Source organism: Ochotona princeps, chromosome 6 (genome assembly GCF_030435755.1).
Source record: "Ochotona princeps isolate mOchPri1 chromosome 6, mOchPri1.hap1, whole genome shotgun sequence".
Taxonomy (NCBI): Eukaryota; Metazoa; Chordata; class Mammalia; order Lagomorpha; family Ochotonidae; genus Ochotona; species Ochotona princeps.
Window position 1 is genome coordinate 555,640 of NC_080837.1, and position 27,976 is coordinate 583,615.

General features: G+C 46.7%; 1 long non-coding RNA gene across 1 annotated transcript; it reads left to right on the forward strand.

Moving 5' to 3' along the window:
* The first annotated feature begins 858 nt into the window (after positions 1–858).
* Positions 859–27,749, forward strand: LOC131480508 (uncharacterized). Its single transcript, XR_009245565.1, has 3 exons — positions 859–925; positions 4,869–4,926; positions 27,703–27,749. It is a non-coding gene; the product is annotated as an uncharacterized LOC131480508 (long non-coding RNA).
* Positions 27,750–27,976: the final 227 nt, after the last annotated feature.

Below are 27,976 nucleotides of genomic sequence, written 5' to 3' on the forward strand. Positions count from 1 at the left end.
CGGTGGGCCCGGCCGACTTGGGGGAGCTGTGTCCGCCGGCTGCGAGGTGGCTGGGGCGGGAGAGCGTGCAGTGCCAGCCCCGCCGCTGCTGTGCGGCCCCTGCAGGGGCACGGCAGGGCCAGGGAGCCTCGTTGCACGCGGGTCTCCCCAAGGGGCAGTTGTGTTGGTGAAGTTCCTGGTGCAATGGGGAGTCTGCTGGAGCGAGATTTGCTGTAGAGTTACTTTCCAAGGTCGGTGGGTTCCCAGAGAACGGGTGCAAACTGGAAGTTGGTCCTGTCTTATTTGGGGTAATGAAGGTGTGACCGAGTGGGTGCACCTGTAGTTAGAAATCCCCCCCACCCCTACCCGGAAGGAACATCCCTGAGGTCTGAACCTTCACTGGCTCCACAGAAGAGGCAGAATGGGCACTCAGAAAGGTGGAGATGCCAGCGTTGCACGGCCCACGCAATTGTTAATCCGAGACATGTCAAAGACTGAGCAACCTGGAAGATTGAGGCCAGTTGTCATAATTGGGGATGCGGGTGACTAAGTGGAATAGGCAGGGACCTAGAAATGTGACCTACTTTAGGGGTGTGGAGGGATACAGGGCCTGCCTGTCAGGAGGAGCGCTCTCCAGGGTATAGAATTCACTTCCAAGCATTCAGTGTTCCTTCATTGTGTCTGGAGGCAGAGTCTTCTCAGATCAGCTACCACCAAATTTGGCCTCTTGGAATCTGTTACTGATGTTCCCTCTATGCTGGCTGTGTTTGTAGTAGTTAAGGGAAAGCTTGCCAGGCTCTTCTGCCATTTAAGAGGAATTTCAATTTATTGATTTTTTTCTTTGAAGGTTTACTTATTTTTATTGGAAACGTGGAGAGAGAGGAGAGACAGAGAGGAAGATCTTCCATCCAACGGTTCACTCCTCAAGCTTCTGCAACAGCTGGAGGTAAGCCAACCCGAATCCAGGAGCCAGGAACTGCTTCTGGGTCTCCCACACGGGTGCAGGGTCCCTAGGGTTTGGGCCACTTTCTGAGGCCACAAGGCAAGGAGCTGGATGGGAAGCAGGGCAGCTGGGACTAGAACTGGCGCCCCTATGGGATCCTGGAACATTCAAGGCCAGGACTTAAACTAACTACTTCTCTATGGTGTTGGGCCCCAGTGTATTGATTTATTTTTTATTTGAAAGAAAGAGTTGGAGACCTTCCATTTACTGGTTCACTCCACACATGCCCACAACAGCTGGAGCTGAGCAAGTCCCAAGCCAGAAGCCCCCTCTACGTCTCCCATGTGGGTGCAAAGGCCCAAGGACTTCCAACATGCACCATTGCTTTTCCAGCCTGTAACCAGGGAACTGGATAGGAAGTAGAGCAGCCAGGACATGTGGAAGCTTAGCCTACTATACCATGGTGTTGACTCCCACATTTATCGTTTTGATGTTTCTGTAAAAGAAAACAAGTGTCAGGTTTTGTGTGTTGAGATGTGTCAGCATTTACTGTAAAGTGAACCAGCTGAGACTACTGACCAAAGAAAATCCAGTCTTCACTATAGATCTGTGGCTCCACATTTTGGGGTGGGCATGGCTGGGCAATTGGGATGACTAACTGAAGTGTTAGTGTTCTGGTGCCTAGGCTGATCCTGATAGATTAAGGCTGCTTCTGGCCGTCTCTGCTGGCTGCTGCATTCACAGTGCCAGCGCTGACGTCTTAGTGTGTGTCCCAGAGGGCTAATGTCTCACTGGCAGCGAAGCCCAGTGTCATTGTGAGACCACTGTGTGAGCACTCAGAGCTGTGACCGTGAGTGCCATCAAGGCAGAGTGTCTAGATGTGAGCAGGTGCTGTTGGGTTGCAGCGGGTTTTTCTTCGGGAAGAGTTGTAATAGAAAGACTCACTTGGATTCCTGGGTGGTTTCTCTGTATTAATAAGGATCTGTGGTTTCTCTAATCCACGTATATTTCTCTAACATTAGTTTTAGCGAAGAGTGTGTTTCTTCTGTTGTTTGAATTATTTAATTGAGTTCGGGCCTTGGGATTCAGGGGCAATTGCCGCTCCTCACAGTGAGGCGGCTATGGGGGGTGTCCCTGCCGGGTCGGACCCAATGCTGGGGGCTCACGCCAAGGACACTGCTGCAAGGCAGTGAACGAGTCCTCGGCCTCCCCCAGGACCCAAGAGAGCTCTTCCCTCAGGGTAAGTACGCCATGAGGGAACTTGGGAACTGGGTTAAAATTCCTAACTCCGCCCAGCTGCTAATATCTTGTGGCAGGGTGAGTTTAGGAGGGATTCGGGCCTTGGGATTCATGGGCAAGTGCCGCTCCTCACAGTGTGGCGGCTGTGGGGGGTGTCCCTGCCGGGTTGGACCCAATGCTGGGGGCTCACGCCAAAGACACTGCCGCAAAGCAGTGAATGAGTCCTCGGCCTCCCCCACGGCGGCCAGTGCACCATATGGTGTCAGGCTGTGCCTGGTGGCCGCCCGGCCAGGGAGCTCTGGGATATTGGTTGTCTGAATCGCTGCTTAGGTAGCTACTTGAGTCAAGGACGCTAAGTCACACTGACTAAGGCAGAGGCCAGGACAAGTGAGGGACTGAGATAAGCTGAGTCAGAGCAACCACTGGCAGGCGCATGATCTACGGCTGGAACAGGCCCAGTTGGGGAGGCATGGGGACACCTTAACTGGGTTGAGGTTCCCACCAAGGGGTGCGTGTGCTGGAATGGGGGCTGCATTCTATCCAGGAAACAGTTGTAGTCACCCGAGGCACTAGTGTGGGCTGGGATTGGATGCACCAGGCCAGTTCAGATCCCTACACCATCTGGTGTCATAAAGAACCAGAGGGTAGATGTGGGACTGATTAGGCTGGGTCCCAATCCCCTCTTGAGCCATGCGTGGGCTGTATGTGGGTATGGACGAGCCATGGCCGGGCTGAAACATCCAACAACAAGAACCAGAATGGGGTGAAAGCCAGCCAGGAAAAGCCACTGTCCCTGCTAGGACAGAAGGTGAACTGGGTAGGGTTGGCTCAAGGACTCCCTGGCATGCGCAAAATCTGCCATTGGGAGGGGTTCTGATGGAGGAGCCTGGGCAACTCCTCTGTCAGGACACAGTCCCTGCAGGTTAGCGCAAGAAACATGATAGGAAACAGCCCAGAATAGGACATGGAAAGTTTCCCACTGGCACACATACAGCATGGGTCAGGAGCAGACCAGGCTGAATCAGTTCATGTCACCCACTGGCAAATCCGATCCCCAGAACAGAATGTGGGATGAGCCGGGTTTGGTCGCGACAAAACCAGTACACACTATGGAATGCCAGGGCGTGGTTGCCTGTACTGGATATGAATGCAGCATCCAACCAGCACACATGAGATCCAGGAAGGGAGGGGCAGAACCGGCAGGGGGATTAAGGGGCTGGTCCCCTCGCTGGACAGCTACTCCCACTGGAGAGCATGGGCTGGGATAGAGACAGACCAGACTAAGCAAGGCTACATCACCTGTGCGCTGCATGTGGATTAGACCAGGGAAAAGCCAGGCTGGGCTGATTATTCCTGCTGGTGCAAGCATAAACTAGAGTGGGTGAGGGATGTATGGGCATAGCCGCAAAAGCTGGCACTGGGGACTAATTCTGTCAAGTCAAATCACAGAACCACCTAAAGAGTGCATAAACGGGGAAAGAGAGACCTGGGAGGGAAAAAGTGGGTTCCCCCTTCTTGGGTCACTATTCCCGTGGGAGGGCATGAAAACTAGGACGGAGGCTGGGATGGCTAGATAGAGAGGCACTCAACAACACCCGTGAGGGCTGGATGGTTGAGTTGGTTAGATAGAACTAAGCTTTAATACCCATTGACAAGTACAAGAGCCAAATGGGATGGGGGACAGACTGGTCTTCTGCTACACATACTAGCAAACCAGGGTAGGGGGCGGGCCTGGTGGGGGTTATTGTGGGTCACCCCAGCTAGGCTGCAGCTCCCACTGGTTGATGTAAGGGCCGAACCAGACTGGACTGCAACACCCATTGGTTCCAGTGCAACTCAGGAACGAAAACAGAACCAACCCAGCAATTGCAACCACCAGCTGATCGGGGTGATGGACTGTGCCGGGCCCTGTGCTTGCTAGAACATACAAGAAACTAGTCTGGGAATACCTCAAAGTTTCTTTGGAGATCTCCCCAATCGACCTGCTGGACTCAGAACTCTAATCAAGAAAAGACAGAAGACAGAGCAGATCAATCATTCATCTCAGCTATATGTTGGCAGCGAAATATGGGGTAACGGAGACTTTATGATGGACCATATCAATCAGTGGACGACCTCATCGAGCGAAACTGGCAGCGATTCATAACTGGAGAACTATTAACACCATTTGAGCACATATCTCAGAGCATGCCCCACATCCGGGACTTAGAGTGGGCGGGAAACCGGGTGGGGCGTGGGGCTTCTCCCTCAATATCCCCCTTTACCTCAGATACATGATGGAAACAATATGGACATAATAGTATTACCCACTTCCCTATCCCCCTGAACCTTTTTTTTTTCTTTTTCTTTCTTTAACTGTAATTAACTATGTAAAGATTGTCAACAGCAATACAATAAAATAGATTAAAAAAAAAGAAAAAAAATTATTTAATTGTTTGGGGAATGATCATTTTTGCTGAATGAGTAGGTAATAGGTGTTTTAAGCAACCCAAATCAGTTATGTAGCTAAACTGGATCAAGTTATAGGCTTGTGTGTACCGCTAGTGGGGTATTTGTTGCTTTGATTTGAGGCCTAAAAGATTGTTATTCCACAGAGAGGCTTTTCTGTTCATTGTTCCAGCTCATGTATTGAGTTCTGGGTAAGAACATCTGGAACCACACCACACCAGTCTCTCATGGATATGGTCCATTCTCCTCCACTCCCAAGGATGCTTCCAGAGTTCTCCATGTGTTTCCAAGAAGAGCGAAAAATGTACACGTCTCTGGTGAGTGTTTAGATATTTTTTAATTTGTGTTGTATTTTAAGAACTTGTTAGGGCCTATGAAATAAAATGAAGCATTTGAAGTAGGTCCATTTGAACTTTAGGGAGCTGGACATAAGATGAAGTTGGCAGATAGATATAAGCAGGTTACAAGACCCTAGAGTCTTCCAAGTTAGATGCAGATTTGGCTGAAAAAGGTGTCACACATGTAATGTGACTCGTTGGGGTCTGAGAAGACAGCATGACACATCTAAAGAAGACTGGCTGGCCCTGAAGTCTTAAATACCATCTTTTTTGCCTGCAAATCCGATGTTGTGGCAAGTTTTTCAGTGTTAATATGCAAAAGAACATTCTCCATTCTCTGCATTAGAAATGGTTATCATAATGCTAAATACAAGTAGAGTTTTCTCAAGTTTCTGCAGTTGTGTGGTGCCGGGCAGCTTTTGAACACAAATGAAACCTGGACTGTCTGAAGCATTGACTGGGCCACAGGGATTTCAGTAGTTCCATGCATGTCTCTGACGTACAGGTGTGGGCAGGATATATAGTAGACTGTTCAAAGTTACGTTTGTTAGGAACAGCCCTGCTGCTGCTCGTCTATACTTAAAAACACCCAGTAAATCTTATTTAGCAACAGCTTAATTGTCATTAAATCCAAAGACTGTTTATACAGTGCTTTCCTTGAGTCTTCTGCCACTTTGGAAGCTACCTTTCACACTACATGTGGCCTTTCAGCCATGACGTCAGAAAGAAATTTTCGTCGAAGGTCTTATGACCTGCCTATGTGTACATGCCAGCTGGTGAAACAGCTCTCCGTGATCTGTTTCTGGGATTTCCATTCGTTCCTGTTGGTTTGCTCTGGAGTCCTTTGCTGTCCCCCTGTGTCTGCTCTCTCCTGCTTCCTGTAGCTCATCCCAGAGTTCCACCCCGGCTCCCATCCTTCTCATTCTGCAGTCCTCCTGGACTGGCTCAACTTTTTGTGGTTTGACACCCCAGTTTCCAGCTGGTCCCTCTTTTCTGCCTTTTAAGATCATAGGCTTCATTCCCTGTTTGGTAAGTTTTTGTAGCTATCCAAAGGATTTCTGAAGCTCAACAAATGGGAAATGAAAATTGTATCCTCCTCTTATCCCTTGTAGGTGTTACAGATTTGAGTATCCCTGGTCCTAAGTGCTTTGGACTGTAAGTGTGTGATTTTGGAGTATTTGCATAGTTTGAGACTTCGAATGCATTGGATTTGGCTTTTTAAGATTAGGGATGCTCAGTCAGTGATACAAATTGCCAAGAGTGATTTCTTCTGGACTCTGCTCTCTCTCTCTCAGGAGTGATGTCATCTGATGTCAAGTCTTACCTTTGTTTTTCTCCTTTTATTCTGGTGTTTGCATACAGTGTCAGCAGTACACAGGGAGCCGCTGTTGATGCTGCATCAGAAATGTCACTGTTCCTAAAGCCTGGAGGATGGGTTTATTCCAGGGTGAGGTCCAGTCCCTCGAAGCCAGGCTTCTCTGCACAGAGAAGCCATTCAGAAATCACTGAGACTTGTTGAACAAGGGTTAATATGCAGTAATAATGCACAGAGCAAAAATAAGATGCAGGTATTTTAATAATGTGTACCTTTTAGTCATATATATTTATACTGATGATTCTATATAGTTTGTGTTGATTAATTCACAGTTTTTTTTTTTAAAGATTTATTCATTTTATTACAGCCAGATATATACAGAGGAGAGACAGAGAGGAAGATCTTCCATCCGATGATTCACTCCCCAAGTGAGCCGCAACGGGCCGATGCGCGCCGATCCGATGCCGGGAACCAGGAACCTCTTCCGGGTCTCCCACGCGGGTGCAGTGTCCCAATGCATTGGGCCGTCCTCAACTGCTTTCCCAGGCCACAAGCAGGGAGCTGGATGGGAAGTGGAGCTGCCGGGATTAGAACCGGTGCCCATATGGGATCCCGGGGCTTTCAAGGCGAGGACTTTAACCGCTAGGCCAGGCCGCCGGGCCCCGATTAATTCACAGTTGTATGCTTCCTGCTGTCAGTTAGTGATTTGTCATGTTTTCAAACTCCTACAAATGCTATTTAGATTTTAGTTTATTCCAGTTGTTTAATTAAAAACTAGTTTAAGAAACATGTGTGCATCAATTGTTTGTGTGTACATATAAGTACTATTGAAACGAAGAGAAACTCATTTAAAATTGTAGCATGTACGTAAAATGTGCCGTGTTAGCCGTTTGTAAGTGTACAGTTGAGTAGGTTGAAATGTGTTCTCACATATTTGCCGCTGTCACCACTATCCATCTACAGCATCTTTGTCATGTCACCTAACACTGTAAATTCTAAATCCATTTCTCTAGCCCAGTCTTTGGCAGTCACTCTGCCATCTGACTCTGTGAGTTTGTCTGTCCTGGGAAGTTCATGTAAGTGGAGTTATGTTAGCTTTGCTTTCCCTAAAATGTCTTTCCACTTCCTTCTCTAGAAGTCCACTGGATATAAAATCATAAATTGAAAGTTATTTTCTTTTACAATTTTGCGTACTTTTCCTTTTCATCGTGCTGAGAGTAGCCGTATGTGCACATGGGTCTACTTGATATGCCATGTGCTGTTTTGGCTTTGGCTGCTTCCTGGGTCTTGTCTTTTACCTTTGTGTTCCAGCAGTTTGTCCCTTGCTTGGAAAAGTTTTCTTGGTGTCCGTCATGACTAGGTGTTATCACACCATCTTGAATCTATGAATTGATGTCTTTCACAAAGTTTTAACCATTTCTCTGCACCATGCATTTCCTAGTGAAAATACAGTTACGTGTATGTTGGATTGCTTTCCAGACTGCTCCAGTATAAACACGTTAAGGTATCTCTTGGTGTAATTTCAAGTTCCATTGTTTTCTTTTCAGTCTAGTCTAAGCCAACCAGTGAATTTCCCTTTTAGTTTTAACTCTAAAATTTATGTTTTTCATGCTTGTTTTTTCTTTTCTTTTAGTGTCTGTGTAAAATACATTATTTTATAACTTCATGTAAAGACCTGAGGTCAATTATAAGTGATGTAAGAATCTTTTGTGCTACTTGGAATATCTGGGTTAGGTTGGATTTATTTCTACTTGTTTTTCCACCTGTATTGGAGTAATATATTCAGACTTCTTTACAATGACTGTGAATTTCATCTTATAAATTGTAAATCACATCTTTTCCCCAGTGGATAGAGTTGGATTGTTTGGGAAAGCGCTTTTTGTTGAGCAAAGCAGTTCACTGGCTGGACTCGTGTTCCAAAATCAGCGTTGGCTTTTTGCTTTTTTGTCTGTTTTGTTTTGTTTTGTTCTGCCACTATTATTAGTACCTGTTTCTCCATTTCTTTCAGTTTCCAGTGGTGCTTCTTTCTTTGGTCCTTTTGAGCTCTCCGGCATGTATGTGGTTTAGTCCTCTGTCAAGCATTTCATTGACGTTTAAATGCAAATTTGGGGACTTATGTTCTTGGCTTCTTCCCTTGGTTAACTCATCCCCCAAATCCGTGGTTATCTCGCCACCTTTAAATTTTGCCCTCTCGCATTCCAAGCCAGTAAAGCTGTTTATTTCTTTGATCTGTATGCACAATGGTGAGCATTCGCTAGTAAAACACCCACAGTTTTCTAGGAGTTTGTACTTTAAGTGTTCTTCCAATTCCATTTCTGCTTTGCTTATATATTTTTTCTCTAGCTCCTCAAGTGGTCATGCTGTGAATTTTGATCAAATTTGTAAAACTTATTTCTATTTTATTTTGACAAACTTTCCATAGTTGATTAGGGCACAAAGGGGCAAGAGCTACAGGAAAGTGGGTAAAACCTTTGTTTCCACGTTGTTGTTAGATCTGGGGTAAGGAGAGAGAGAAGGTGAGAAGCCCCACCCAGCCTCCCACCCATCCCAGGTCGCTGACGTGAGGCATGCTCTGAGGGTCCTGCTCAAGTGGTTTTGATAGTCCAACAGTTCTGAATTTCTGCCGATCTCGCCATTCCAAGCATGATGAAATCTCCAGAATCACTGCCAACACATGGCTGGGTTAGTTGGTTGGTTTGTTCTGTCTTCTCTCCTCTGTTGTGGTACTGGGTGTCCTCTGCAGGCTCTGATGGACTGCCATATTCTCCATGTGCACCTGGATATGCTGTCTACTGTTGGGACTGAGGCTCTGAGGTGGCTCAGCTTTGACACTTGCACTCCGTGGTCAGGCCATGGAAGCTGCACTTCTCTTCATGGTTGGGGTTCTGTGTTTGGCAGGTCGTTGGGGAGATCTCCAAAGAAACTTTGTCTGAGGTGATCCCAGACCTGATTCTTGTGTGTTCTTGCCAGTACAGGGTTCAGCAGAGTCTATCACCCGAATTAGGTTGTGCATATGCTGGTGGTTACAATTGCTGGGTCAGTTCTGTTTCCAGCCCTATCTTCCACATGAAGCAAAGGGTGTTGCAGCCCAGCCTGATTCTGCCCACCACACACTTGGCCCTCATACAAACCAGTGGGAACTGCAGCCTACTCAGGGCAACCTGCAATAACTCCCACCAGGGCCGCCCCCTGCCCTGGTCCCTGTGCTTGCCAGTATGTACAGCATACTGGTCCAGTCTGTCCCACATCCTATTTAGCTCTCCTGTATGCCAATGGGCATGTGGTTCTGCAGGTTAGCTTAACAGAATTAGCCCCCAGTGCCAGCATCTGCCAGTTGGTGTTGCAGCAAAGCCCAGCCAACCTTCATCCACTCTGATTTATGTTTGCACCAGTAGGAAGTCAGTCCAGCTTGGCTTTTCCCTGATCTAGCTCACATGAGGCCCACAGGCTTTGTAGTCCTGCCCAATCTGGTCGGCCCCATCCCAACTCACGCTCTCCAGTGGGAGTTGTGTTCCTGCAGGAGAGCTCTCACATTCCCCCTAGCAGCTTTACTCCTCCCCCGCAACTTGGTCTTGCATGTGCTGGTTAGGTGCCATGACCCAGTCTGGCAAGGCCTGCCTCACCTCAACTTTTGCCAGTTGGTGCTGTAGCCTGGCCCAGCTCAGCCCTGTGAGGCCCTATGTCCAATTCCAGCTCAGGTTGGTGGAGGCTAAAGCCTAGCCCAGCCCAGCCGGCACCCAGTCCCAGCCCTCATCTGTACTGTCATGTGTTGCAACCAGACCCAGCCTGACCCACATTCCATTAATGTGCTTGGATTTGCCAGTGGGTGATGTGAACTGGTGCTCCATGCTTTGCCCCTGATCTGCACCAAATGTATGCCTTTGGGTACCATTTGCTGGCTCTTTCTGGGTTGCTCCCTATCGTGGTTTTTGCACTCATCTGCATGGACTATGTCCCGATGGAAGAGTATCAGAGGCTTGTCCATCAGAACCATTCCCAATGCTGGATCTCACACACAAACACGGGTGGGTCCATGGGCCAGCCCTACTTAGTACACCTCCTAATCTGGCAGGAACAATGAATGGCCTTTCCTGACTGGCTTTCAACCCAATTCGGTTATTATTGTTGGGTATTTCTGCCCAGTCTAGCCTGGTGCACACACAGACACAGCTCACATCTGGCTCAACAGGGGCAAAAACCTAGCCCAGCCCATCCTACATCTACCTTGGTCCTCATGAGCACCAGTGGGTGCTGGGGTCTAGCCAGCCCAGCACACCCAGCCCCAGTCCACACTTGTGCTAAGGTATGCTGTAGCCATATCCAGAGCAGCACATGGCTCCCATTCCAGCCCCAGTGGGAACCCTAACCCAGCCAGGACATCCCTTAGCTCCCCAGCTAGGTGTGTTTCCAGTTATAGATCTTGCACTTGGCAATGGTTGCTCTGACCCATCTTGGCCTAGTCACTCACCTGTCATGACCTTTGTGTTTGGATGCTGTAGCCTCACCTGACCCAGCCTACCCCAGTTCCTTCCACTCACTGGCAGGTGCTGGAACCTGGCCCTGCTCCATCTGCTCCCCTACAGGTCTCATGCAGTCTGGTATGTGTGACAGCCTAGCTGAGCTTGACCTGTGCTCCTGCATGGTTTCTGCTGTTGCCAGTGAGGTAACATTGGCTTGGCCCTGCATGGTCGTCCCGCTACAAAGCCAACCCACACATCAGCCAACAGTTGGAGTTACCCTGCTCAGGCTGTCCAACACCCAGGCCTGAAACATGTGCTCACCAGTGGGAGCTGTGACCCCCAATAGATTCTCCATGTTCTCATGTTCCCCAACGGTTCACTCCCTGACCCAGAGCTCACATGCTCCAGCAGGTGCTAGGTTCTTTCCCTGCAGAGTCTGCTACTCCATCTTGGCATTTATGAACTGGAGGATGTTGTGATCCAGCCTGCCTCATACCCTCTGGTAGGATACACATGCAGGCGCTGCAGCCTGGACCTGCCCACTCTGTCACCAGCCCCAGCACCCATGAGTGTCGTTGGGATCCATAGTCATTCCTGGCTCAGCCCATCTCTACCCCAACTCTTAAGATAACCAGTGGGACTTGCATTCCACAGGGTTGGGCCCATTTATCCCCTGCAGAATCTACCCCCAACCTGATTCTCCCTTGAGCTGGTGGGTGTCATGACCCTTCCTATTTTGACTCCCTCCTGTTCCAACACTCAGTCAGGTACTGGGATCCAACCCTGCTTGACAGCCCCTCAGCCATAGTTTTCATGTGTACTGGTGTGTGTCAGTCAGCAATGTTCTATGTTAACACTCCATCTCAGGACTCCCATGTGCGCTGGTGAATCAATCTGACCCAAACAGATCATATGGACTCTCCCAACCAAACCCCCAGGTTCAGTACCCATTCTTGCCAGCAAGTTCAGTGACCGCATCGCTGTCACACAGGAGTCATCCCTCACGTACATTCACATTGGCCTAATCCATTGCTGTCTTTAGGCAGCAATTACGTACCCCAAAAAACCCTAGTACTCATCTCTGGGTGGCCAGCAGGTGGAGCCTGGTGTCCATTGGGCTCACTGACCTCCAACAGCCAGGACTCGATCACTGTGAGGTGATGGTGCCCATGGGCCAAGTCACACACATTGGGTCCTACCTGGCTCAGGTACTCTGTGCAGCCACCACACTGCAGAGGGCTCCTTTCACCCCAGACCTCAAGGTTGAACTCCATTGGATTCTATGATTGATTTGCTCAGCAATCATACAAAGCCCTTTACCATGATGGCTACATACCTTGCTACATAGTTTGACTGTTTTTGTAACAATCTGTCTTTTCTTGATCTCTCTTGTGTGTCTGTGCTTAGGTTTTCTCTGTCAGTTGCTTCTGATTTCTATCTTATCTGTGGTATGCCAAATCAAGTCTTTCTTCTATGGGAGTAATTCGTACTAGACAGAAATAGGAGTATGGCCAGGACTCCTTTGTTGGCCTCGTGTTTTAACCTGTTTCATAGTTTTGTGATTCACAGAGTTCATCTTTGACTAAGAGTGTTTGTCCACGTAATAGTATCCTCATTTGCGAATTGTGTATTTCTGCTGATCTCTTCCCAGCTTCTGCGCCATACTTACCATCACACGTTTTACTTTTTCAAGTTATAAAACCCATCTCAGATTAGTATTGTGTCTCGAATAGACAGGAACTTTGTAAAGAGGTTGAAAATCTGAGCAAATATGTATTGACTTACATTTACTATTCCAATGTCTGTTATTCTTTTGTATCTACCCAGAATTCCGTCTCTTAGCATTTTTCAATTCGATTTTGGTGTGCACTGATGTGATTATAGTCATTTTTAAAAGTTTTTGTTTTCTGATTGTGAAATCTGAGTGACAGAAAAATAGAATCACATGCATGACAATAGAGAGAGAAAGAGAGAGAGCTCTTCTATCCAGAGATATATAGAGAGGAGGAGTGACAGAGAGGAAGATCTTCCCGTTGATTCACTCTCCAAGTAGCCTCAACAGCTGGAGCCAAGCCGATCTGAAGCCAGGAGCCAGGAGCTTTTTCTGGGTCTCCCACATGAGTGCAGTGTTCCAGGCTTTGGGCCGTCCTTGACTGCTTTCCTAGGCCACAAGCAGGGAGCTGGATGGGAAGTGGAGCAGCCGGGATTAGAACCAGCACCCATATGGGATCCTGCTTTTGGATTTTCTATATACAGAATAGTGTCATCTGCAAACAGGGATGTAGTTCTTGTATCCACAATACTCCTTGCTCTTTTACTTATTTTTTTCTTTTGCAAATACTCTGACTAAAACTTCCACTGCTGTCTTGAATAAAAGCAGGGAGAGTGGTCATCCTTATCTGGTTCCAGATCTTAGGCAATCCTTTTAGCTTTCCAGGAGTCATACAATGTGGGCCCTGGGTTTGTAGCTCATTTGTTGAGTATTACTCAGTTAAATTGTTCTCTGCATCTGTTTAAATAATCGTAATTTTCATCTTCATTCATTGCATTCCTGGGACAAATCCCTTTAGGTTTTGATGAATGATCTTTTTGATGTGTTGCTGGATTTGATTTGCTAATATTTTGTTGAGAATATTTACCTCTCTGCTCGCAAGGTTTTAATTGTGTTTTTGTTGTTGTGGTGGTGGTGTACATGTCTGGTTTTGACATTGAGCTGTAGAATGAGCTTGGGAGAGTTCCTCCTTTGTTAGTATTTTGGGATATTGTTAGAAGAATAGTTATTACTCTGTTTGACTGACTCTGGCATTCGTTAGTAAGGCCTCTCTGGTCCTGCACACTGTTGGAAAGCTTTTTTTTTTATTATTAATTTCATTGCATTATGTGACACATTTTTTTATGCACTGGGCTTCCCCCCCGCCCCTCCCCAAACCCTCGCCCCCCCTCACGGTGGATTGCTCCACCTTGTTGCACTTCCATAGTTCAAATTCAGTTGAGAATCTTTCATTGGAGGTTTTGCCCAATCATAAAGTCCAGCATCTTATTGTCCTGGTAAGTTCAATGGCTTCTTGGTGAGACCATCTCTGGTCTGAAGGTAGAACCAGCAGAGTATCATCCCAATCAGGTAAAAAAAAATCCAACATAATATTTACAACCATTTACGACATTATGGCATTAATTTTTATTTTGTTTTGTTTTGTTTTAAAGATTTATTCATTTTATTATAGCCAGATATACATAGAGGAGGAGAGACAGAGAGGAAGATCTTCTGCCCTATGATTCACTCCCCAAGTGAGCCGCAACGGGCCTGTGCGCGCCAATCCAAAGCCAGGAACCTGGAACCTCTTCCAGGTCTCCCACGCGGGAGCAGGGTCCCAATGCTTTGGGCCGTCCTCAACTGCTTTCCCAGGTGACAAGCAGGGAGCTGGATGGGAAGTAGAGCTGCCAGGACCAGAACCGGCGCCCGTATGGGATCCCGGGGCTTTCAAGGTGAGGACTTTAGCCGCTAGGCCACGCTGCCGGCCCCTATGGCATTAATTGACATGGTATTGATTAACCAACATGTTACTAGTGAAATGCAGGTTCTCAACCACAACCTGTGACTTCTTCATAGACATTTCAATTTTGGTTTATATTCAACCATGTTCTATATACCGTAACATGGCTATAGATTGCTATTCAGCTGTCTCTTGTCTATTTTAATGTTAGTATTTAGCATTTTATAGCATTGAAGCATGATTTTGCTGAACCTTGTTGTTTTTCTGGTAGTCTAACTCTATAACTTTATCAGAACATATGTCAACAGTTAAGGTGAACGTTTTTGGGAGGCGTGTGCAGAGAAATCTTTATCATCCCAGAGAGGAGTAACTGATCTTTGTGTCCCACCCAGTGAGTTATAAATGCATCCCGGCTGACCGCTTCCTGTCTGTTTCTAAGCTTTCCTAGTTGTTCTCTGTCTATCTATTCTAGTTTGTTCGTTTGTTTGTTTGTTATGAGGGGTTTCTGGAGCGATCCTGATGGTCCTTACGAAAGAGGGTGGGGACCCAAAGTTGGAAGCAGGCAAGGGCCAGAGAAAGCACCTCTCCCTAGTCCCGAAGGAAGTTTACTGTTCTTCTGTTTCTGCGGACCGCTCAGGGATCCTGGTTGTCGTTCCGATGACCCTGGATCCTACAAGGCAGTAATTGGGCTTCTTCCATCCCACATTGTAGATCCAAATGGGGTTGGGTGACCTCAGAGTTCTTAGCCTCTGAAGGCACTCCATTCCCCCCGTGGTCTGCTTGGCAGTTGGGATGTAGTCCTTGGTGCTCGTACTGATAGTCCTTGGTGAGGCTCTGGGAGTCTTCAGGGTTGGGATACAAGCCTCCTCCTGTCCCCCTGCTCCACTCTGGGGTCTCCCCCCGCTCTATGCGTATGACCTCTATGCGTTAAGAGGTTGTTAGGATTGCTCCTGATTCCCCCCACATGTCTTTGTAGTTTTGCTATTGTCTAATGCTGACTCAAGTCTGCTGTCTATGAGTTACCAGTTATGATCCTGATAGGTTATACTTCCCGTCTTCCTCACACCTTCTAGGGTGATGTAAGATTTCTCTGCTCTCCCTCCCCATTTCCAAGTATCATAGGGCCTTACAAGTTTATTAGGTTTTACAATTCTTGATGTAGATCATAAGCAATCTGACTCATATCAATTGTTGGTTCATTGGTTACTTCACAATGTCTTATTGCATGAGATACAGGCTATTTGGGGTTGCAATAATATTACTGTTTTCTGGATTGACATCATTTCATAACAGCCACATCAATCACAGCAACACCAACAACAGATTATAGCACCCTGATAAAATAATGCGCCTCTGAGTAACCAACACATGCTTGACTAAAAGGAAACACAGAAGTCTTTTGGGAAAAATGATGCCATCGTCTACTTCATGAGCACGTGATGAATTCTACTAGAGAAAAGAGATTATTTGGAAGCAACCAGACTGACATAAAAACATTAAAACATATCAGAAAGTGTTGCATTCTGGCCTGGCCCTGTGCTTCTTTTCCCAGCCCACACTTGTGCCAAGGGAGATAACTGTATCCTGACTAGACGCAGCCCCTTTCCAGCTCATGTGCCCCTTGGTGGGAACCTCCACCCAGCTACAGTGTTCCCTTAGCCCCTCAACCGCAGCCTGTTCCCAGCCAGTGATCTGCCTGCCTGTGGTTGCTCTGACTCAGCTTGGCCTAGCCCTTCACCTGTCACAACCTTAGCCTTAGACACTGTGGATCAGCGTCCGTGGCTCACGCAGACCAGTTGGTTTAAAAACTTAGCTGGGCATGTCCTGTGATCCACCCTAGTTACCAACCTTAATTGTGGGCTAAGGTGTGCTCTGTATTGCCCGGTATGCCCATTCCATTGCCTATCTTTTGGCATGTAATTGTTTCTAATGTTCTGTGGTAGTCTTTTTTTTTTTTAAGATTTATTTATTCTTATTACAAAGTCAGATATACAGAGGGGAGGAGAGACAAAGAGGAAGATCTTCCGTCTGATGATTCACTCCTCAAGTGAGCCACAACGGCCGGTGCTGCGCCAATCCAAAGCCAGGAACCAGGAGCCTCTTCCAGTTCTCCCACGCGGGTGCCGGGTCCCAAATGTTTGAGCTGTCCTCGACTGCTTTCCCAGGCCACAAGCAGGGAGCTGGATGGGAAGTGGAGCTGCCAGGATTAGAACTGACGCCCATATGGAATCTTGGCACGTTCAAGACGAGGACTTTAGCCACTAGGCCACACTGCTGGGCCCGGTAGTCTTTTGTTTTTATGTGTTACCTCCCTTTTCAAATATGTTTGTAGTTACTTGTCTTTCTTTTATCTTTTGAAAAGGCATTCCTGATTTACATTGTGGTTTTAGTTTCTGTTTAATTCTACAATGAATTTTTAAAGTTGCTTTTTCCCCAAACTCTTTTTTTTAGAAGACTTCTTTTACTTGAAAGAGTTAAAAACAGCATGAGAGACACAGAGAGAGAGAGAGATTCCATCTACTCAGTCACTTCCCAAGTAATTACAGTGGTGAGTGCTGGGCTGAACCGGAGCAGGGGCCAAGAGCTTTTTGTAGGTCTCCTCCATGGATGCAGGAGCCCAAGGCCTTGGGCCATCTTTCTCTGTTTTCCCAGGTCACAGCAGATAGCTGGATCAGAACCAGAGCACAAGGGACTAGAACTGGTGCCAAGAGGATTACCCTGAGGTGCTACCACATTGCCCCTTGGAGTTTTGTAATTTCTTTCCTTCTGTTAACTTTGGTGTGGTGGTTTGCGGTTTTCTAGGTCCTTAAGATGGCATTGTCACATCATTTGATATATTTCTGGCTTTTTGATGTAGCTACTTACTGTTACATACTTTCCTTTCAGTATTTCTTTTGCTGTATTCCATAAGTTTTCATATGTGGTAACTATCTTCATTTGGTTGGAGGAATTTCAATCTTTCCTCTTTGATTTCTTTAGTGTTACCTTCCTTGTTCCTTCACTAATGTTTATTCGTTTGCCGTGTATCTGTAATTTTCAAAGTTTCTTTTGTTGGTTTCCAGTTTTATTCAATTTTGGTCAGAAAAGATATCTAATGTAAATTTTGAAAGATATATTTATTTGTGTTGGAAAGGCAGATCTACAGAGAGGAGAGACAGACAGAGATTCCATTTGCTGGTCCAGCCCCCAAGTGTTCTCAACAGCAGGAGTCAAGCCATTCTGAAGCCAGGAGTCTCTTCCGGGTCTCCCACGCAGGTGCAGGATCCCAAGGCTTGGGGCTGTGCTCCTGCTGTCCCAGGCCACAAGCAGGGAGCTAGATGGGAAGTGGAGCAGCCGGGACATGAAGTGGTGCCCATGTGGGATCCCAGTGCATGAAAGGCAAGGATTTAGCTACTGAGCCTTGGGCTGGGCCCTTCCCAGATCTTGTTAAGGCCAATTTTCTGGTGATGAATTCGTTGTTACCACTTGTCTTGTGAAAGATACCCCCCTTTTGTGAAAGGTAGTTTTCCTGGGTATAGTATTTTTGGTTGACAGTTCCTTTTTTTTTTTCCTTTCATAGCTTGGAATATATTATTCTCTCTTTTTTAACATTAATTTTATTTGAAAGGCCGAGTTGAAGAGAGAGGTAGAGACAGAGAGGTATTTCGAGAAATTGTTCACCCCTCCAGTGACTTACTCAGGCTGAAGCTAGGCGCCTGAAATTCCATCCTGTTTTCCATTTCCATGTGGGTGGCAGGTTTCTGAATGCCTGGGTCATCTTCCACTGCTTTTCTGGGAGACTTAGCAGGGAAATGGATTGTTGTGGAGCATCAGACTCAAGCCAGCACTGATGTGAGGTACTAGCCCAGCAGGCAGCAGTTAAACATGGGGCATCATTCTGTCTCCCCCTACTTCTTTGCTAAGATGGTCGAATATTGGCTCACTTACATGTGACTGGACAATTTTCCCTTGCAGATTGTAGAATGTTCTTTCTGTGTTCCACTTCTGACAGTTTAACTATAATGTGTCACAGGGAGTTTTCTTTCTGGCCATGTCTGTTAGGACTGTGTACTGTGATGCTTACTTGCGTCTCTCTCCACATTGGGACTATTTCAGCTTTTTTTTTTTGTGACTAGGTATTCTGTACTGTCAGGATTAATCAAACAGACAATAAGAAGATGCTTAATGGAGAAATGCTTTTATTAATCTACACTGCAGCCATCATCCACACTTTCAGGATAGCACACTTTATTTGAGAATACACAGACTTTTATACCAGAAAAGAACACAGGTGTTGCACAAAAGCTTTCATGGATTCTTTTTTTTTTTTTTTTTTTAGATTTATTTTTATTACAAAGTCAGATATACAGAGAGAGGAGGAGAGACAGAGAGGAAGATCTTCCGTCCGATGATTCACTCCCCAAGTGAGCCGCAACGGGCCTGTGTGCGCCAATCCAAAGCCAGGAACCAGGAACCTCCTTCGGGTCTCCCACGTGGGTGCAGGGTCCCGATGCATTGGGCCGTCCTCAACTGCTTTCCCAGGCCACAAGCAGGGAGCTGGATGGGAAGTGGAGCAGCCGGGATTAGAACTGGCGCCCATATGGGATCCCGGGGCTTTCAAGGCGAAGACTTTAGCTGCTAGGCCACACTGCCGGGCCCCTTTCATGAATTCTTATGTGAAGCTAGCAATTCTTAGAAACATTATTCTTGGGCCTACTCTGGTTGCCTGGCAGGTAAAGTCCTCCTCTTGAATGCCCCGGGATCCCATATTTGTGCCGGTTCTGATCTCGGCAGCTCCACTTCCCATCCAGCTCCCTGCTTGTGGCTTGGTAGAGCAGTTGAGGACTGCCCAAGGCCTTGGGACACTGTACCCACGTGGGAGACCCGGAAAGAACTTCTTGGCTCCTGGCTTTGGATTGGTACAACGCCAGCCATTGCAGCCACTTGGGGAGTGAATCATTGGACGGAAGATCTTCCTCTCTGTCTCTCCTCCTTTCTGTACATCTGCCTTTCCAATAAAAATAAATAAATCTCTACCAAAAAAAGAGATTTATTTACTTTTATTGGAAAGTCATTTATAAAGAGAAGGAGAGACAAAGAGAAAGATCTTCCATCTGAGGGATCACTTTTTAAGTGGCCACAATGGCCACAGCTGAGCCAATCTGAAGCCAGGAGCCAGGAGCTTCTTCCAGGTTTCCCATGTGGGTTCAAGGGTACCAAGATTTTAGTCTATCCTCTATTGCTTTCCCAGACCACAAGCACAGAGTTGTATGTAGTGTAGCAGCTGGGACACAAACCAGTGAGCATAGTGGATCCTGACACATGCAAGTCGAGGGCTTAACCACTAGGCTGCTGCATCAGACCCACCAGAACTCTTTTCTCAAAACACATTTTCTTTTCTTGCTGATTTTAAAAACAAATTTAAAGGAAGAAAAAGAGAGATTGCTAATTGGCTGGATTGCCCCCCACATGGCTGCAATGGCCAAAGCTGAGCTGATTAGAATCTGAGAGATTCTTCCAGATTTCTTATGTGGGTGCAGGTTCCTAAGGACTTGAGCCATCCTTAACTACTTTCTTAGTGCATAAACAGTGAACTGTTTGTTATCATCATATGTGATGCCTGCACTACAGGCACAGGACAATCCTGTTGAGTACCATTCTGATCCCAAGAAAGAACTTTTGGCCCCAAAGTTCAGAACATCACAGTTTATAAAGACAAGACTACAAATTGTGAATATTTCAAGGTTATCTCAGGCTGGGCTAAATGTGGAACTACCTTACGGGATGAAAAATTGTTAACTTAGTAACTATTTATGTCTTGGCAGATGGAACTCATTTGTTTTTGTAGTCATGGATAGGCAACCTCACCAGTGGTTCAAATATTGTGCCAGACAGGATGTGATTATCTTATTATCCTCCTAGCATGGTTACAGTTCATGGGTAGGATTGTATCTGACCTAACATGGAATGCCTAACATGAGGCATATTACTTTGCTATCAAAAACTCTGACTTTGCATAATATGTTTCATGTTACCCAGGTAATTGGAGGCCACTTTTTTACTTTTGAGAAAAAATTTTTTTTTTTTTTAAAGATTTATTCATTTTATTACAGCCAGATATACACAGAGGAGGAGAGACAGAGAGGAAGATCTTCCATCCGATGATTCACTCCCCAAGTGAGCCGCAACGGGCCGATGCGCGCCGATCCGAAGCCGGGAACCTGGGACCTCTTCCAGGTCTCCCACGCGGGTGCAGTGTCCCAATGCATTGGGCCGTCCTCAACTGCTTTCCCAGGCCACAAGCAGGGAGCTGGATGGGAAGTGGAGCCGCCGGGACTAGAACCGGCACCCATATGGGATCCCGGGGCTTTCAAGGTGAGGACTTTAGCCGCTAGGCCACGCCGCCGGGCCCTACTTTTGAGAAAAATTTAAGCAAACTATGTTGATTTAGAACATGACCCCACTGTGTTAGGATGTTTCCTTGGGGCCCAGTGCAGTGGTCTAGCAGCTAAAGTCCTCACCTTAAACACACCTGAATCTCATATGGGTGCCAGTTCTAATCCCAGTGGCCCTGCTTCCCATCCAGCTCCCTGCATGTGGCCTGGGAAAGCAGTTGAAGATGGACCAAAACCTAGGGATTCTGCACCTGTGTGAGAGACCTGGAAGAGGTTCTTAGCTGCTGGCTTCAGATCAGCATAGCACTGGTCCATTGTGCTCACTTGGGGAGTGAATCATGTGATGGAAGATCTTCCTCTCTGTATATCTAACTTTGCAATGAAAATAAATAACTCTTAAAAAAAGAAAAGATGCTTCCTTGAAGATGCCAACCTATTCTTTTTCCAATACTTTGAATTGTGTGAATGTGATAGGTTTATAATGCAGTTTTTCTCACTTAGTATCAGTTATCTATTATTGACAAGCAGAAGTACTGCAGATTTTGGCATGAATTCATTTTCAATTATTTAAAAAAATAGAAAAGTTACTTTTACTATTACTACTAACAGAAATTTTGATATGAGTAAAACAAACTAGAGTGCCCAAACACCTGTAAAAAACATCACTTATAGAAATATCTTTGTTATCTTTGTGGTGGTGGCTCCTGGGGATCCCTAGAGAGCCAGGTCAGACTCAGTGCTTGGGGCCCTAGCCCCAGGTACCACTGCCAAGCGGTGGGTGAATCCGAGGCTTGCCTGGGCCTGAATTTTCTCTTTTCATGGTAAATACAGTGTGAGGGGATCTCTGCCATTCGGATCCCTGGCTCTGCCCACTGCCATCATCTTGAGAGGGGATGTTTTGGTCAGGTGAGTTCGACCTTGGGGCTTGGGTGGAAGTACCTTCCAGCAACATAGTAACTGCTGGGGGGGTATCTGAGTGGTGGGCGAATTCTAGGGCTTACAGGTACAGTAGTAGAATATGCAGGGCATGAGTAGAACCAACACCATGGAAAATCAAGCTCTGCTGTATAGCTTAAGAGTTGGGGTGGTGATAGGATGAGCTAGGTGTGACCTTGGAACCTCCCAACACTCACAGGTACTGGGGCCAAGGGTAGGTGGGGCAGGTCCAGCCTGCAGCACCCATATGTGCATCCTAAAACAGGTTGTGGAGTAGCCCAGGACACAACATTCACCAGCTCATACAATGACAAGATGGAGGGGCAGGATATGCCTACAAGGACCTAACTCTTGCTGGCATGCGTGAGATCTGGGTCTAGGAGTGGGCCGAGTCAGGGAACATGAAAACTCGCCTAGTGGGTCATAACGCTTAGTGGCAAGCATGGGGTCCAGGCCTGGGGGTTGGGTAGGCTGGGCAAGGTGGCACCACATGTTGGCAGATGTGTGGGTTGATTTTGGAAGGGGGCAGATTGGGCAGGGCCAAGCAGTCTTTACCTCACCAGCAAGTGTGGAAACCAGGCTGGAGCGCAGGTCATACCAAGCTAGGCTGTCAGACCTCCTTGTTTGCATGAGCCAGGGATGGGACTGGACTGGGCAGGGCCAGGTTCCAACACCTGCCAGCAAGAGTTCAGACTAGGGGCACGTTGGGACAGGCCAGGCTACAGCATCCAAAGCCAAAGGTCAAGACAGGTGAGGGACTATGTTAAGCTGAGTTAGAGCAACCACTGGCACACACAGGATCTATAGCTGGGAACAGGTCTGGTTGGGGAGCAAAGGGGACACACTAGCTGGGATGTGGTTCTCTCTGGATAGTACAAAAGCCAGAGTAGGGGCTGCGGTCTGATCTAGACATGGTTACAGTGTCCTTCAGCACAAGTGTGGACTGGGTCTGGGGTGTACCAGGCTGGGCCAGACTCCAGCACCCACGGTGCTTGTGAGAACCAGGGTAGGTGTGGTACAGGCTGGGCTAGATGTCTGCCCCTGCTGATCCAGGTGTTAGCTGTGTCTGCATGTGGACCAAGCTTGGCTGGGCTGTAACACCCAAGAGTAAAAAGTAGAATGGGTGAGGGCTGGTCAGGAAAGGCCACTGTTCCTGCTAGGACAGGAGGTGGACTAAGTAGAGCTGACCCATGGACCCACTGGTGTAAATGAGATCTGGCAATGGGAGAGGTTCTGATGGAGGAGCTTGGGAAACTCCTCTGTCAGGACACAGTTCCTGAAGGTGAGCACAGGAACCACGATAGATAACAGCCCAGACCAGGCCAGGGAATGGTACCCACTGGCATACATTTAGCTCAAGTCTGGGGCAAACTAGGCTGAGCCAGTTCATATCACACGATGGCGAAAATGAGCACCAGAATGGAATGTGGGTCAGTTGGGTTGGGTCGCAACACAAGCCAGTTCACATGAGGGCCAGGACTGGGGGCTAGCTGGGCTGAGCTAGGATATAGCACCTACTGGCAAATGTCAAGGTGAGGTTGGCCATGCCAGACTGGGCCGCAGTATCCAACCAGCACATGTGAGACCAATTGCTGTGGTCCGTGTGATGGGTGTGGAAGACAAGAAGGTGTGAAGAGTATTGTTCCATTGGAGGCAAGGCCGCAAGGAATTTTCCGCTGTGTGGCAGGGCCCCAGTGGATGTCTCTATGACCACATGAATGCAGCTCCGCCTCCCTTTGTATGGACACCAGACAACCCCACTGAGATTTCTGTAATCTATTTAGGCATTGTCTGCCTCTGCGGAGTTAATGTATAGTATCGTATAGTATCGATGTGAGCTTGGAAGCTGATGTTGCTGATATCTTTTCTAGCCCAAAGGCCTTTTATTATTGCTGTCACAGCTGCCCCCCATTGACAATATGCTGATCGGGGGTGTTAACTCCCCCTTTGATCCTATGCTAATCAAAGGTATACCAGAAACCTATGCTTAGGATACTCCTCCCCCACTGACCGTATACTAATCAAGGGTGTTCTGCCCCCAGGTGTGGTGGAAACCTATGCTTAGGGTCTTCCTCCCCCATTGACCATATGCTAATCAAGGGTGCTAAGTCTCCAGGTGTAAGGGAAACCTATTCTTTCCCTCTTTCTTTGATCTTTAGGTCCTGCCTTCTGTGATACATTTCTTCCCTTAGCTGATTCAAGACTAGCTATAGAATGAGGATTGCAATAGGAATGTGTTACTGATTGATGGGCGCCAGGATGGATAACATCCTGCCTTAGGTGAAACAAATGGCAGAATTATCCTTAGAAACACCCACTTGACCATGACGTAAAAAGTCTGAGCCAGAGTTTGACTGGTTTTGTATAAATAAAGTGGACAGCTTTCTCACATTGTCCACAATGATCATGGAATTGTAGTGGTCCGTCTCTCTTTCTTTCTTTGTGCCTCATCCATGCACCCTTCTCAAGTTCCGAACTCAGCTGGAGCTGGACTGTGGCAACCAATGAGAAAGGGGATGGTCAGGTAGGGGGCTGCATTGGGCTCTCCTGCTGGATCACCAGTCACACTGGAAAGCACAAGTTGGTGGGGGCAGACCAACTCAGGCAGGGCTACAAACCTGTTGACCTCGTGTGAGCTGGATCAGGGGTAAGGCAGACTAGGTTGACTATTCCTACTGCTGCCTGCATACGCCAGAGTGGGTGAGAAATGGTTGGATTTTGCCCCAGCATTAGCTGGCAGATGCTGGCATGTGGGATAAATTCTGTCAACTTAAACTGTAGAACCACCTGGAGAGTGCAAGATCGGTGAATGGGAGTGGACCCAGTAGGGAAACAGTGGGCACCTCCATCTTGGGTTGCCACTCTACCTGGTGATCATGAAACCAGAACTGGGACAGGCATGGCTAGACACAGAGTGTCACCCACTGGCACATGTGTGGCTGGATAGTGGAACTGGTTGAGTTGTAGGTTTCAGTGCCCATTGTCAAGTATGAGAGCTGAATGGGATTTGGGACAGACTGGAACAACATGGGAACCAGGGCAGGGTTGGGCGTTGTGGGGATTATTGCAGGTCCCTCTGAATAGGCTATAGCTCCCACTGGTTTGCGTGAGTTGGTGGGATCAGGCTAGGCTCTAACACCCATTGGTTTGCATAGAAATCAGGATTGGAGACAGAAATGACCCAGCAATTGCAACTACCAGTGTGTGTAACGGACTGTGCCAGACCCTGATTTGGCAAGCACACATGAGTCAGATCTGGCATCACCTCAGATGATGTTTCTTTGGGTATCCCCCCAACTGAATTGCTGGACTCAGAACCCCAACCATGGAGAGAATTGCAGGTTCCGTAGTCTGACCGAAGAGTGCATTGTCAAGGGTGAGCCTTCTCAGTGGCTTAGATGGAGCAGTGGACAGCATATCCAGGTACACATGGAGGATATGGCAGTACATTGGAGTCTGCAGAGGACACCTGATAACCATAACAGGGGCGGAGGACAGAACAAATTGATCAACTACCCCAGCCAAGAGTTGGCAGTAAAGAACTGGGCAAATGGAAAGTCTAATGCGAACTATGCAAACCAGTGGATTCTAAAGAGATTTCATTGTACTTGGAGTGGCGAGATTGGCAGTAATTCAGAACTGTTGAACTATCAAAATCTCTTGAGTAGGACCCTCGTGCCAGAGTCCAGCTCCAGCTGAGTTCGGAACTCGCAAAGGGTGTGTGGATGAGGCATAAAGAGGAAAGAAATGGACCACTACAATTTTATGATCATAATGGACAATGCAAGAAAGCTGTCCACTTTATTTATGCAGAAGCAGTCAAACTCTGGCTCAGACTATTTACGTCATGGTCAAGTGGGTGTTTCTAAGGATAATTCTGCCATTTGCTTCATCTTAAAGCAGGGTGTTGTCCATCCTGACCCTGTGGTCAGGAAGTTCTCAATAGATGGTGCATATCAATCAGTAACACATTCCTACTACAGTCCTCATCCTACAACTTGATCTTAAATGAGTTAAGGGAGGAAATGCATCACAGAAGGAAGGACCTAAAGATCAAGGAAAGAGGGAAAGAATAGATTCCCACTACACCTAGGGGCTTAATACCCTTGATTAGCATATGGTCAATGGGGGCAGCTGAGACAGCAATAAATAAAAGACCCGTTGGCTAAAAAGGTATCAGCAACATCAACTTCACATTGGTAGTGAACAACTCCCGCAGAGGCAGACAATGCCTAAATAGATTACAGAATACGCAGTGTGGTTGTCTGGTGTCCTTGCAAAGGGAGGTGGAACTGCATTCAGGTGGTTGTGGAGACATCCGCTGGGCCCTGCCATGCAGCAGGAAATTCTTTGTGGCACTACCTCCAGTGGAACAATACTCTTCACACCTTCCTGTCTCCCACACCCACCACATGGACCCCAGCACCCTCGGAGTATGTCCCACTTCAGGGATGCTGGAATGGTGTTGGGTGGCTGTCCTTGATCCTAGAATGCAGAGGCAGTTTGGAGGTTGAGTGTGCTTCTTTCCTGTCTCTCTCCTCCGCCCAGATATAGGAAGGAAAAAAAAGAGAATGTGAAAATGTTGATTTCACCCACCTTCCCATAATCCTTGACCCTTATCACTCTAGTCAGCTATGTAAAAATCACCAAAAATCGAAACAATTAAAGGAAGTAAATGTCTTTGTGAAGTCCTCTTAATCGAGTTTGAAATGTAATTCTTTATGACTCACCAACATATCCACAAGTCAGCCTGAAATATATAGTTTTATATACAGTATGTTGCTTTGTAATCATTTTATAAATGCAATATTTAGTTGAAACATAGATTGCAGAGAGACGAGAGCTATTCCATCACTGGTTGATTCACGCTCAGGGCTCTGCCATGCTTAGTCCAGCAACAGGAATCCATCTAGGTTTCCTGGGGGTCCTGGAACCCACCCACTGTGTTCCAGGCGCAATAGCAGGATACTGCATTGGAAGTGATAAATAGCCAGTAGGCATGGGCAAGGCATTTGGGGATCAGATGTGATCTATCCCAAGCAGAAGCCCAACCTCATGTATCATGACATTCACTCCTCTAAGTCTAATAGTTTTCTCTGGCTCTTGACATAACTGTTTCATGAGGTAAAGTTTTTTTTTTTAATAAGTTTTTCTTAAGATTTATTTATTTTTATTTTAAAGTTACACATGTAGAGAGGAAAATCTTTAATCCAGTGATTTACTCCCCAAGCGGCTGAAATGGCTGGAGCTGAGCCAATTGAAGACAAGCTCCAGAGCTTGTTCCTGATCCAAAGCCAGGAGTCCAGAACCTCTTCCGGGCCTCCAACACAGGTGCAGGGTCCCAAGGCTTTGGACAGTCCTTGACTTCTATCCCAGGCCACAAGCAGGGACCTGGATGGGAAGCGAGGCTGCTGGGATTAGAACCGGCACCTATATGGGATCCTGGCGCATGCGAGGCAAGAACTTTCGCCACCAGGCTACTGCATCAGGCCCAAAAATATTTTTCAAGCAATGTTGCTGCCATATTTATGGATTTCCTATGGGCTAAGACAAATTAAATGACAAAGTCAAGTGTCATAGAGGGTTTTTGAACTGGGAAGTGTCATTGAAGTCTTAGGAACTTTCATTTGGAATAATTACTAACAATCTGTATTTCCTATGTAGGTGTAGACAAAATAACTCTTGACTGAAAGATTTCTGCCTTTACATAATTTTAGTATTAATTGCAGGCAGTGTTCTAATGGAAATCCTTATGCAGCTCCTCTATAGAATAGGGAAATACTTAATACCCAGTTATTTTGCTGTAGTAACAATTTTAGTAACTGATGTTTTTCTATGGTGTGTTGTAATCTGAACAATGGTTGTTAAATAAGTTAGTACTTGGCAGTAACATTATTATTTTTAAATAAGTAATAAACGTTGGAATTAAGCTAACGAGCACTTAATTTAATTAATCACTGCCAATTATTGAAATTGTTGATGCTGTTTCAAGGAAGCCTTCCTGGCACTGTCCTCTGTAAAGCACTGTTCCTGCGCAGGGAAGATGATGGTTTTTGTGTCCGCAGCCATTGTGTCTGGTTCCTGTCTTGACATTACTTAGCACAATAGGAGCCACTAAGGAGACTAGGAACAAGCAGGACCAATTCCTAACTCCCTCTCCCCACCTTCTCTTGCAGGTGTAGCCCTGTAGCCCACCACATACTTCCAAGACATGCTTTCAAACACACCTCCAGTAAGTTGTCTGTTTACTTCTTAGCTTGCTTTTACATTGTATTGTAGGGGCTTTATGATGTTTCCTAAACTCAAATGAAAAAGCAAGAGGGAAAGAAGGTAAAATTGTCATAACTAATACATTGGGGCAGTTAAAGCTGAATGAAACTTTCCCCGTTTTCTGATGCCATAAGACAGACATTATTTACATTATTCAATTTTTTTTCTTTATGTTTGACA